At 32.4% G+C, this 11161-nt stretch overlaps 1 non-coding gene across 1 annotated transcript; it reads right to left on the bottom strand.

The window, feature by feature from the left end:
• Positions 1-5365: 5365 nt before the first annotated feature.
• Positions 5366-5473, bottom strand: LOC125421703 (small nucleolar RNA R71). The gene has a single exon (XR_007240014.2). It is a non-coding gene; the product is annotated as a small nucleolar RNA R71 (small nucleolar RNA).
• Between the last annotated feature and the right edge of the window lie 5688 nt (positions 5474-11161).

Consider the following 11161-nt stretch of genomic DNA (forward strand, 5'->3'; position numbering starts at 1 on the left):
TTTTCGACCCCTCGCCGGAAAACGCTCCGATCCCGGCGCGTCGGTGGTCCGATGGTCGTGATTTTTGGTGGGTAGGCCGGACTTGAGGAGAGGATCAAGGCTGTCAGGCGCGTGTACTGTTTATCGGCCGGAATAGTGCCAATTCGCGGTGGCCGGCGGTGGAGGGGAAAAATCGCCGCCAAACTTCGGACGTCCGATCCGGGCGCGTCCGGCGGCCGTTCGCCGTGAAATTTGGAGGTTTTGCCGGAAATGAGGTGGGCAATCTGGCTGGCCGGCGCGTGTACAGTAACTAGGCCGGAAAAACGTGAAAATGGCCGGCGGCCGGCGGGTCCTCTTTCTCTCTTTCTCTCTCCTCTCTCTCTCTTTCTCTCTCTTCTCTCTCTTTCTCTCTCTTCCCCGAGAGTTTTTTCAAAATTAAAACCCTGTGTGACACTGTTCATGCCACGTGGACCACTCAGAAGCTGACACGTGGCATTTCACTGTTCACGACCCAAAAACATTAAAATAATACGGTATCCGGTAAACTTCAAACGTCCATAACTTTTTAACCGGATGTCCGATTTAAGCGTGCCGCTAGTCTATGAACTCGTATCGACGAGTACTTTACAACCATACAAGAGTCAACTCACAATTACATCACAAGAAAAAGTCAACTCCCGGCACCTTTTAGACAGTTTACACTTCAACTTGTTTTGCCCATAACTTTCAAACCGTAGCTCCGTTTTCGACGTGCTACTAGTCTACGAACTCAGGGCGTCATGCACTTCGCCACGGTACCCTGGTCAACTCGAAATTCCCACCGAGTCAAAAAGTCAACTTTGACCCCTTCGGTCAACGGTCAACGGTCAACCTCGGTCAACGTGCACGGATTCCGGTGCGATTCGGGACGGGGTGTTACACATACAATGTCAAGAGGGAGTGACACATAACTCATAATTATTCTCTCATATCATGATAACCTACCATCCTATGGTCATGAGAGAGTGGCACATAACTCATCATCATTCTGAGAGAATGGTACATAACTTATCATCATTCGATCATACAACAACTACACATAAGATGACTAAGCATGTGCACAACTAATAAAATAAACAAAACTATCGGTACTATATGACACACCCTTTAAAAACAACAGTGCAATATTTATTATCCACCATTAAATTGAAATTTATTTTCTATTTTTCAAAAGCATAAACTGATATCTTACCATAAACTAAAATTTAATATTCAAACCTGATCATTTATTTATACACTCAAAATATTCAAAATCACCATTTCATAACAAAACTTAAATACCAATAGGGAAATATATATTACCATAAATCATTTTTAAGCATTTTGAAATATAGACACATAAATATGCTTAAAAATATACAATTTCAAATCCACATTCTCAAAATCAATTATTTTTCAAAAAGACTAAAACATCAATTCTAATACCCAGATATTTAAGTACCAAATTTTTCAAGTTCACCATAAATTTATTTAAATTTAAAACCATTTAAATTTTTTTCAAAAGTCACATAATAAGATAACATATATATATATATAAAAGTATATATTTACACATTTATACGATAAGTATTTAACTTAAATCATATATGCAAAATATTCAAACTATATATATATAACTACCAATATGGCCAAAAATCATTTAAAAATATAAACCACTCACTCATACTGTTGTTGTCCACTCATACTCCTCCACGGGATCGCCTCCAAGCTTAGTGTGGGTGCCTATAATATAATAAAAAAATTTCTTAAGCTTCTAGAAATCAAACCCAAGGCATTCACGCGTATCAAAGTCTTAAAATACTCTATACAACTCTTAAATTGTATAAATTAGATACCAATGGCCAATTATACTGTGACCTTTTAGGACACCATACCAAAGATTGGGGTTTTTCATCCAAAGGCTGATTTAATGAAATTAATCCTTCCATTGAGTCCCATTAATATCTAATTGCACAAATTCAACTTCAATTTTATCTAATTTTTCCACTTTTATACAAACATAGTCCAACTTTTACCTCAAACATTTAACTAATTGACCCAAATATGGAAAAATTATCAAACGATGTCAAAATTTACAAACTTTATATAAATGGAAAGCTTTTAGAATGGGTAACAAGAATCTAAGCTCACCTTGGTCCAAAAACGTAGCAGGTGATTAGAGAACACATCAAAAAGTTTTGGCCAAACTTGATATTGATAGATCTCTCAAAAGGTAAGGAATCTTGGCAAAAAAAAGGCCAAAATTGAGTTTAAAGGGTTCAAAAATGGTGGGTAAGGTGTGTGAGTAGGCCTAGAATAATCAATTAATGCCAAAATCTTTGATGACCCATCGAAGCACCACCAATGGCTTTCTGACCCAATTAGGGTGTGTCTGATGGTGATCTGGCCAAGATTTGGAGGCCAAGGTTATCAGTCAATGGGCAACACCCTTGGCAAGGGCATGGTGGTCAATGATGGCTAAAAAAGAAGAAAACTACTATGACCCCGATTTGTGGTGGTGATGGGTCGGGTTGACTCAATTCGTAGGTTTTGGATTTGTTGAAGGGTTTTGGGACTTTCTGGATATTTTTACAGTTATTTACTATTAGACATAGTCCTTAATCCATATATATAGGCCTAAAATCTACTAAAAGACAAAAATATAGCCTCCTCTAAAGCCTAATATAACGCATTTAGAGGGCATGCCGCTATATAAAAAAGGAGCCATTAGAATAAAACCTGTAAAGGTTTCATTTTTTACAATAAGCGTGGGCTTCTGACATGGCTTATACTAGTTTAGACATAGATAAATACCGATATTTAAAAACTTTCTAGAACTATAACTTTCAAATCGTAACTCAAAATTAGGCATGCCACCAATCTACGAATTCATATCACCGAGCTCTGCACTATAGTGCACTAGTCAAACCAAAATTCTTGATCATTTAAAAAGTCAAACTTGGGATCCATTAACAATCTAGTTGGTTAAACCAAACCAAAATTTTAAAGTTTTGGGCATTTAACGAGACTAGTTGTTATAATATTGTTTTTATTTTATTTTAGGTATGGATTTGAAGTTGTGTTAGAGTTTAGGATTTTGTATTTTGTATTGCTACTTGACGAGGAAAAAAAAACATTTTCATTTCTTGAATATTTCTTGAATTACATGTTAAAAGGTTCCAATGAACTAATCAATTTCTTGAATATTTACTTTAAATTAGTTGTGAAAGGTTTTAAGTTGCTTCTATCATACTTATACTTTAACGATTTCTTATACGTGTCAGGTAAAAAAAGATTACATGGATCAAGGTAAAACAAAATAGAAGTGATTGCACATCATGAATTGATACAACTATGTGATAATACATAAATTTGGAATTGTAAGATGTTTTCTTATGCAAAAAGTTAAAGGAAAGATGAAAATATTAAAAAAAAGTGACTATAGAAGTTGGTATTTTAAGTCAAATAACATTAAAATTAAAATATTGACTTTTACATTAAGCATCAAATTGCCACTGTTTGATAAATACATGGTATAGATCTTCAAAAATACTATCCTATGATGTACATGTTTCTTCGTAAAGCCTATATGTATGCACAAAAGATTGTTTAACCAACAAGGTCAACAAATTGGCCATACTAAAAGAACTAATGGCTTCCCCACATCCTATCGAGCATACTGGCATATTATATGTAACATCCACTTGCCAAAAGCTTGTCAAAAAGTAGCTCGATAGAACCACATTGATATACTATCCATGTAGTTATATCAAGCTATTGATGACTTGATTTTGTATCAACTCAACTTACCTTCAAAACTATATAATTTGCAAGTTTTAAGTGTGTTTTGTTAGTTTTATATATGTTTTATTGATTCTGTAAGTTAGGTTTTGTTTGATAGCTAGAAAAAGGTCATCATTCATAATTCAGTAGAGAGCCCCAGCATTTAATCATCAATGTCGCAGTAATGTAGAGCACCCTAGGTCTCCCTCTTCAGTGTCATAACACTTTATCAGACAGCAAATATTCAATTTTTAAGTGCTGTAGCATTCAACCTTTAAAGCCATGACATGGTCAAAAATCATGAATTAAGGGTTTTTCAAAGTAAAGCATCACAGCTTTCCTCAAACAAGGCCATGACGGTACATTGGTTTTTGGCAACCAGAGTTATTTTTGTCTGGAAATTGAAAGGAGAAGCCTTGAAAAAGAAAGTATCATTATGTGGAGAGGGATTCTGAACTTTCTAAAGAAGAAAATGGCAAAAAGAAAGTAAGCAATTGGTGTAGAAGAAGAGGGAAAGAAAGAGAAGAGCACACATCAGAGAAGATTATGACTTTAAAATTCTACTTTTAATCTCAACTTCTTCTCGGGTTTTCTTATCTTATGGATTTCTTGTTGAACAATAATTATTTATTTTCCTTATGTTAGTTACAATGGTTGATTGCAGTATTGACATGTTTATGTTTATTTCAATCATGTGTAACTAAACAATCAACAATCAACAAGGATTTAGATGTATTTATGTGGAACAAATATGAACTAGTTTGTGTATGATTAGTTGGTTTGCTATCTATAAGAGTTTAGGCTTAATTTTATTCTTAATTCATTTACCTATCTTGGTCATATACGTAAATAATATGATTGTATTAGTTTAATATTGAGAAATGTCGATTTATGCTTTGATCCATAATTGAAACTCTAAATAAGATTGAGACTGAGAGATATAATTTATGTTTTTGCCATCTTATTAATTTGAGCTTAATAAAATTATTTGTTAATTAATTTAGACAAAAAGAATTAGTAATTTGGTTAATATTCAATGGATTATTTAAGCTCGAAAGTGATAAATAGCATATTAGATAATTATGATGGTGAGCTTAGAATAGTTACAATTAGAATTAAGCAAACTAATCATACTAGAAAACATTGATAAAATCTAAAGTCCTAGCTCTTCTTCAAATTGGTTTAGAACTTGTTTAATTTAACATTATTATTTCTTAGGCTGGTTAGTTTAATTTGCACTTTTATATATTTAATTTTTCTTAGTAACACTAAGGGTTAGACTAGGTTAGTAATTAGTAATAACCAATCTCTATAAGATGATATGTAATATACTACTTGAGCAATTCGTATACTTATGAAATTACACATAAAGTTTTTGGCATTATCTTACAAAATTTTTGGAGATTTGTGATACATTAAAGCATAATTGAGTGACTGATGATATTATTCATCTAAGATTATTTCCATTATCACTTCTTGATAAGGCAAAAAGTTGACTTAATCCTCTACTTCTAGATTCAATCACTACTTAAGATGACTTGGCTCACAAATTTCTTGCTTAGTTTTTTCCACTACCTAAGTTTGTATGTTTAAGGAGACAGATCAATAACTTTGCTCAGTATGAGGAAGAATAATTTTATGAGGCTTAGGAGCGATACAAGGAGTTGTTAAGGAAATTTCCTCACCATGGCTTACCTAAGTGGTTGCAATTCAAACTTGCTATGATCGACTGGGTGAAACCAATTGTATTATGGTTGATTCCACTGTTTCGGGAGTTTTGACGGGAAAAAACTAGGACAAAGCATTTGTATTACTTAAGCGAATAACTATCAGTGGGAGGTAGCAGATTGTAAGGTATTCATGAGATTGATGCATTTTTTGCAATCAAGGCCAAGATGAACACCTTAGTGAAGTGGATTATTAGATACTACCTTTTGCAATTATGTGTCCCTGTGACTATACAATTGGAGCAGCTATGTGGTAAAGGAAAGACAGGAAATTGTATGTGATTTATTGTGCAAGTAGAGTTCTAATGATACTCAATTGAATTATGCCACAATGGAAAAGGAGATGCTTTCTACTATCTTGCACTCAAATTTGATTGGTTCAAAATCCATAGTCTATACAGATCACTCAGCTATCAACTATCTTTTAGAAAAGAAGGAATCCAAGCCTAGATTGATCCAATGGGCTCTTTTGTTACAAGAATTTGATATGACAATTATTGACAAAAAAAAGGTATAAGAATCTAGTTGCTGATCACTTGTCTAGATTCGAGAATGACGTAGTACAAGAGGAAGATAAGATTAGTGAAGATTTCACTGATGAGCAATTATTGGTTGTTTAGATAAATAGTTACCCGTAGTATGCGGATTATGTTGATTACTTGGTGTGTGGAAAGTTACCCCTAAGCTATCATGACCCCAACAAAAAAAAAAAAAAGTTTCTCTCCAATGTAGAGCATTATTTTTTAGAAGAGCCATGTTTGTACAAGCTTTGCTCTGACAACATCATTAGAGATATGTTCCGGATGAAGGGATTGTGGAAATTTTGAAGCATTTCCATTCTTTAGACTATGGAGGCCATTATGCATCATATAGTATAGCGACAAAGGTATCGCAATCAGGGTTTTATTGGTCCACACTTTTCAGAGATACTCACATGTTTATGGCTACTTGTGATCATTGTCAAAGGACGAGTGATATTTCAAGGAGACACATGATGCCATTGACCAATATATCAGAGGTGGTATTGTTTGATGTTTGGGAAATTGACTTCAAAAGACTATTTCCAATGTGATTTTCTAACAAATATATTTTAGTGGCCGTAGATTATGTGTCCTAGTGGGTGAAGCTATTACTTTTCCAACCAATAATTCATGTGTGACAGTGAGATTCCTACATAAAATTATTTTTACAAGGTTTGGTACACGAAGAGCCATTATAAGTAATGGTGGTTTTCATTTATGTAACAAGTGATTTGAGAATCTTTTGACTAAGTATGGAGTGAACATAAAGTTGCTATGCCATACCATCCTCAAACTAGTGGTCAAGTGGATATTTCTAATAGGGAGTTGAAGCAAATATTGAAAAAGATTGTCAATGCATCCAGAAAGAATTGGTTAAGTAAGCTAAACGATGCATTGTGATCATATAAACGACATTTAAGACATCCTTAGAAATGTCTATTTACTAATTAGTATTTGGAAAGACGTGCCATAATCTTGAGGAGCTAGAACATCATGCTTATTAGCTACAAAGTTCTTCAATTTGATATGCAAACAGCATAGCATATAGAGAAAGATTGAAAGAAAAAGATAGAGAGAAAGAAACAGAGACGTTTTGTAGAAAAGAGAATTTGTTTTTTTCTTTCTTTTTTCTTTCTTTCAAGAAAATAATAATAATATAAGAAAAAATATTAAATTAAAACGAGAGAGAAAGGAAAGAGAAAAGAATTTTAAGACTTTTAAAATTATTTTTAAATTAAAATAAAAAAATCTTAATTTAATCTAAAATAATTAAGACTAAATTTAATCTTGTTCAAAAAAAATCTACATTTAAATTTTAATTTAAAATTTTATGATTATTACCTATTTTATATTAGTTATTTTCAAATATATTTCTATTATTTATATGTTTGTTTCCTTATTCAAATTATCTCTTCTCTTTCTTTTTTTTTAAATCCTTTTTTGTTATTATTATGTTTTAGTATAATCTAATATTAAAATATATATCTATATATATATATATATATATTTAGGAAGGTGAGAGAGAAAAATAATGATGTATTTAATACAACTGGCATGTGGGTCCATGGTCAGATATGTAAAAGTACTCAAATACCCTTGTTTAATTAAGTTTGAAAGAGAAATACTAATGGCGGCGAAAGAGATCTTTATAATTTCAAAAAACCTCGGATAGTACAATGTAATTAATCCAAACCCAAGGAAGATGGATACAATATGCCCTTCTTCTTTTCTATTTTATTATTTCTTTTGTAATATAATTTAGGCGACCTTTCTCCGAGCTTCCTATTCATGTACTCCACACTAGTGAGAAATATCACTTGTTGCGGCATTTATTTACTAATATTATTTAAAATTGTCACTAAAAATATTCTTTGTTGAGATTTATTAAAATTTGCAGTTAGATTACATCAATTTTAAAAAAATGAAGTAATCACTTTGAATTACATCAATTTTCAAAAATGCCATTAAATTACAACATTCTTTTTGAAAAATGATATAAAAGTACAATATTTTCTTAGCATAATATATATTATTTTTCAAATTATTGTAAAATTGTTGCATTTAAAAAAAAAACAAAAACAAAAACAATATTACATCACTTTTTATAAGGGAGCTACTTCCATGCAAATGATCTATCCATACATAGCCATCTTAACTTTTCAATGCATAAAAAATCAAAAAATCAATTCTCAAAAGGGCTTGTCAATACCCAAAGATTTCCAACCTGTTTTAAACGTCCAAGTGGTGGAGGTCGATATGGACCCGAGTAGCTATTTTAGTGCAATTATGGACTCTATGCAACAAGAAATCAACACTTCTTGAATTCAATTGATATCACTAAGAGGTCATAGAAACAAGTCAAGGCAGAAGCAAAAGCAACCAAGGAGGCTATTTGCGCATAGAAGAGATTTTTGGCCGAATTTGTTATGTTTGCCGCTAGCTTTGCTGTATTTTTGTGATTAAGCATTTTCTCTTTGTTCCAATCAAGGTCAACATATTGGATTAATTATTTATCCTATTTGGCATCTACATGTCATATTGGAGCCAATTTGGAGATTTTACAAGCTGAAAATTGGTCAAAGATAGCTTACTTATCAAATTAGTCAACTAGTTTTTTAATTTAAATTTGACTTTTTGTTTTAGGAAACTACCTTTTATTTTTGTTTTTATTTGTTTATTTGCTGGAGAAATCAACTTAGGAAAGTTATAATTTTATTATTTTGATTGTAAATTAATTAATTCCTAATTCAAAATAAAGGAATTAATTAATACAATATAGTTTAGGAAAGGAAGGTGACAAACGACCAAGCTTGGTTTCCTATTCTCTATGGCCGATTTTGACTATTCTTTTGGAGTTTTATTTTGTTCTTTCAAAGCCTATTTAAAGGCTTATCTTCAATGAGAAATCAGCTTACATATTATTCATAATTTTATTTGTGAGAAAGAATTCTCTTAGTTCTTTTTTAACACCCAAAACACCATTAGAGAGTGAGTGTTTTAGTTTGACTTATCAATAGGACATCCATCACCTATTGTGGCATTTTCGATATCCCAAGATTTATAATCACGGGTTGATTAGGGGTTGAGGTAACCATAATAATTTAAACTTAATTTTTTGATTTCGGGCTAATATAATACGGGTTTAGGCGCAGGTCGACCTAGATTCGTATCATTTAGTATCAAAGACAAGATTTTGTTCAGGTTTGATCTATCTTATTTGTTTTATTTATTTTTGTATTATTTTGAAATTTTAACATTAATTTAAGATTGTTCTTAGTTCAAACACGTTCTGCATATATATAAAAAAAAAAATTCCTAGTCAAATTAGGTTTCCTTGTTTTACCGTATTTTTGCTTCTTAGTTTGTTGGTTGTTTTTCATTATTGTTCTTGTTAATTTGGTTTATTGTTGATTTTTCTTTACTGTTTAATCTTAATTATTTGCATTCATATATACAAAAAAGAAAAAAAGAAAAAGAAGAGATTTGAAAGCATATTGCATAAATCCTCAAAATTGGGCAATTTGTTTTTGTTTGGAGTGTAGTCTCGGGTTTGGAGAAGTTTTTGGCTTTGGAATTGAAATTTTTGGTGTGATTATTACTACTGAGTTAAGTTTATATCTGTGAGTGTTTTTAAAAAAACAAAGAAAGAAAAGCTGAAGATTAAAAAAATTTACAAAAGGCCGATTTTTGTTGATAGTTTGGAATCTGAAATTGTTTCAGTTGGAAAATTTAAGTTTGTGATATTTGGAGTAGCTGGAATTCAATATTTGTTGCTGGAAATTTGACTTTCAGTGATAGAATTGTTTGGATTAAAATTGCTAAGGATTTGATACAAAGACTTAAAATTATAAGAACTACAATCGACAACTATTCCATATTTGTTCGAATTGTTTCTTGTTCATTGTTTCAATCTTTTTCCTAAATTTTATCCTTAAATTTTTGGTTTCTTAATATTCTGGTCAGTTCCTTATTGAATTCCAAAAATTGCTTGTTGATTTACCTTATTTTTAGTTAGTTAGGCCGAGACTAGGTTTTGTCAATTCACTCAGTAATTGTTTGTTTTAGTTTCTATTTTGTTTATAAGTTAAATTAAGACATATTTGTGATCTAGTTGTTGTTTCATGTTTATTTTAATTAGAACTTAGGGATAATTCTTTGAGTGGAAAAGGCAAGAGAGTGTGAGCTTAAAAGAGGGAAAATGCCGCAACTAATGTGCAAACATGAATGTCGAGACCTTATTTAAGTGAAACACATGAGGGAGTGATTTTAGTAAAGATTTTTGCATTGTTTATACTAACATGGTAGATTCAAAGATAAGAAGAGGAGATGGCTCCTTTAGAATTAATGAAGAAGAATCTGTAGGGTTCAATGGTGATTCTCGAGCAATAGAAAGTAAAGGTGAACCTACCGACATGATGGCGGTCTTGGAACAACTTCAAAAGATGAATGCTCATTTTGATCACCTAGATCAAAGGATGGACATGTTGAAAACATCACAAGGTAATCCAAGGCAAGAACTTCATGGAGGTCGAGGATGAGGGCGAGGAAGTCGTGGATGGCCTAGAGAAGAATTCGAAGGAGGCAATTTTAGAGATGACTTCAAAGAGGGGGTCAATGATATTTTTGCTTACCAAGGAAGGCCAACCTATGGGAGGCATGGAAAAGGAGAAGATGATGATCTTGAAAATATTAAGGTCAATATTCCACCATTTATGGGAAAGAGTGATCCGGAAGCTTACCTAGAGTGGGAGGAGCGAATGAAGATGATTTTTTATTGTCATAACTATTCGGAGGCTAAGAAAGTTAAATTGGCAACTTTGAAGTTTGGAAACTATGCACTTCAATGGCAGAAAAATGAGCAAAGTAGTCAAAGAAGAATTGGAGATGAACCTATTACTACTTGGCAACAAATGAAAGAAGCCATGAGAAAGAGGTTTGTACCAAGTCATTACCATAGGTTTCGTACATCAAAAGCTTCAATCATGGATACAAGGAAGTAGGACCATAGAGAACTACTATAAAGAGATGGAGATTCTCATAATGAGGTTGAGTATGAATGAGGATCATGAGGCAACCATGGCAAGGTTTTTGGATGGTTTGAATCGCGAGATAACCAACCATATGTAGAATTGG

The sequence above is a fragment of the Ziziphus jujuba genome, chromosome 8 (assembly GCF_031755915.1).
Source record: "Ziziphus jujuba cultivar Dongzao chromosome 8, ASM3175591v1".
NCBI classification, from domain to species: Eukaryota; Viridiplantae; Streptophyta; class Magnoliopsida; order Rosales; family Rhamnaceae; genus Ziziphus; species Ziziphus jujuba.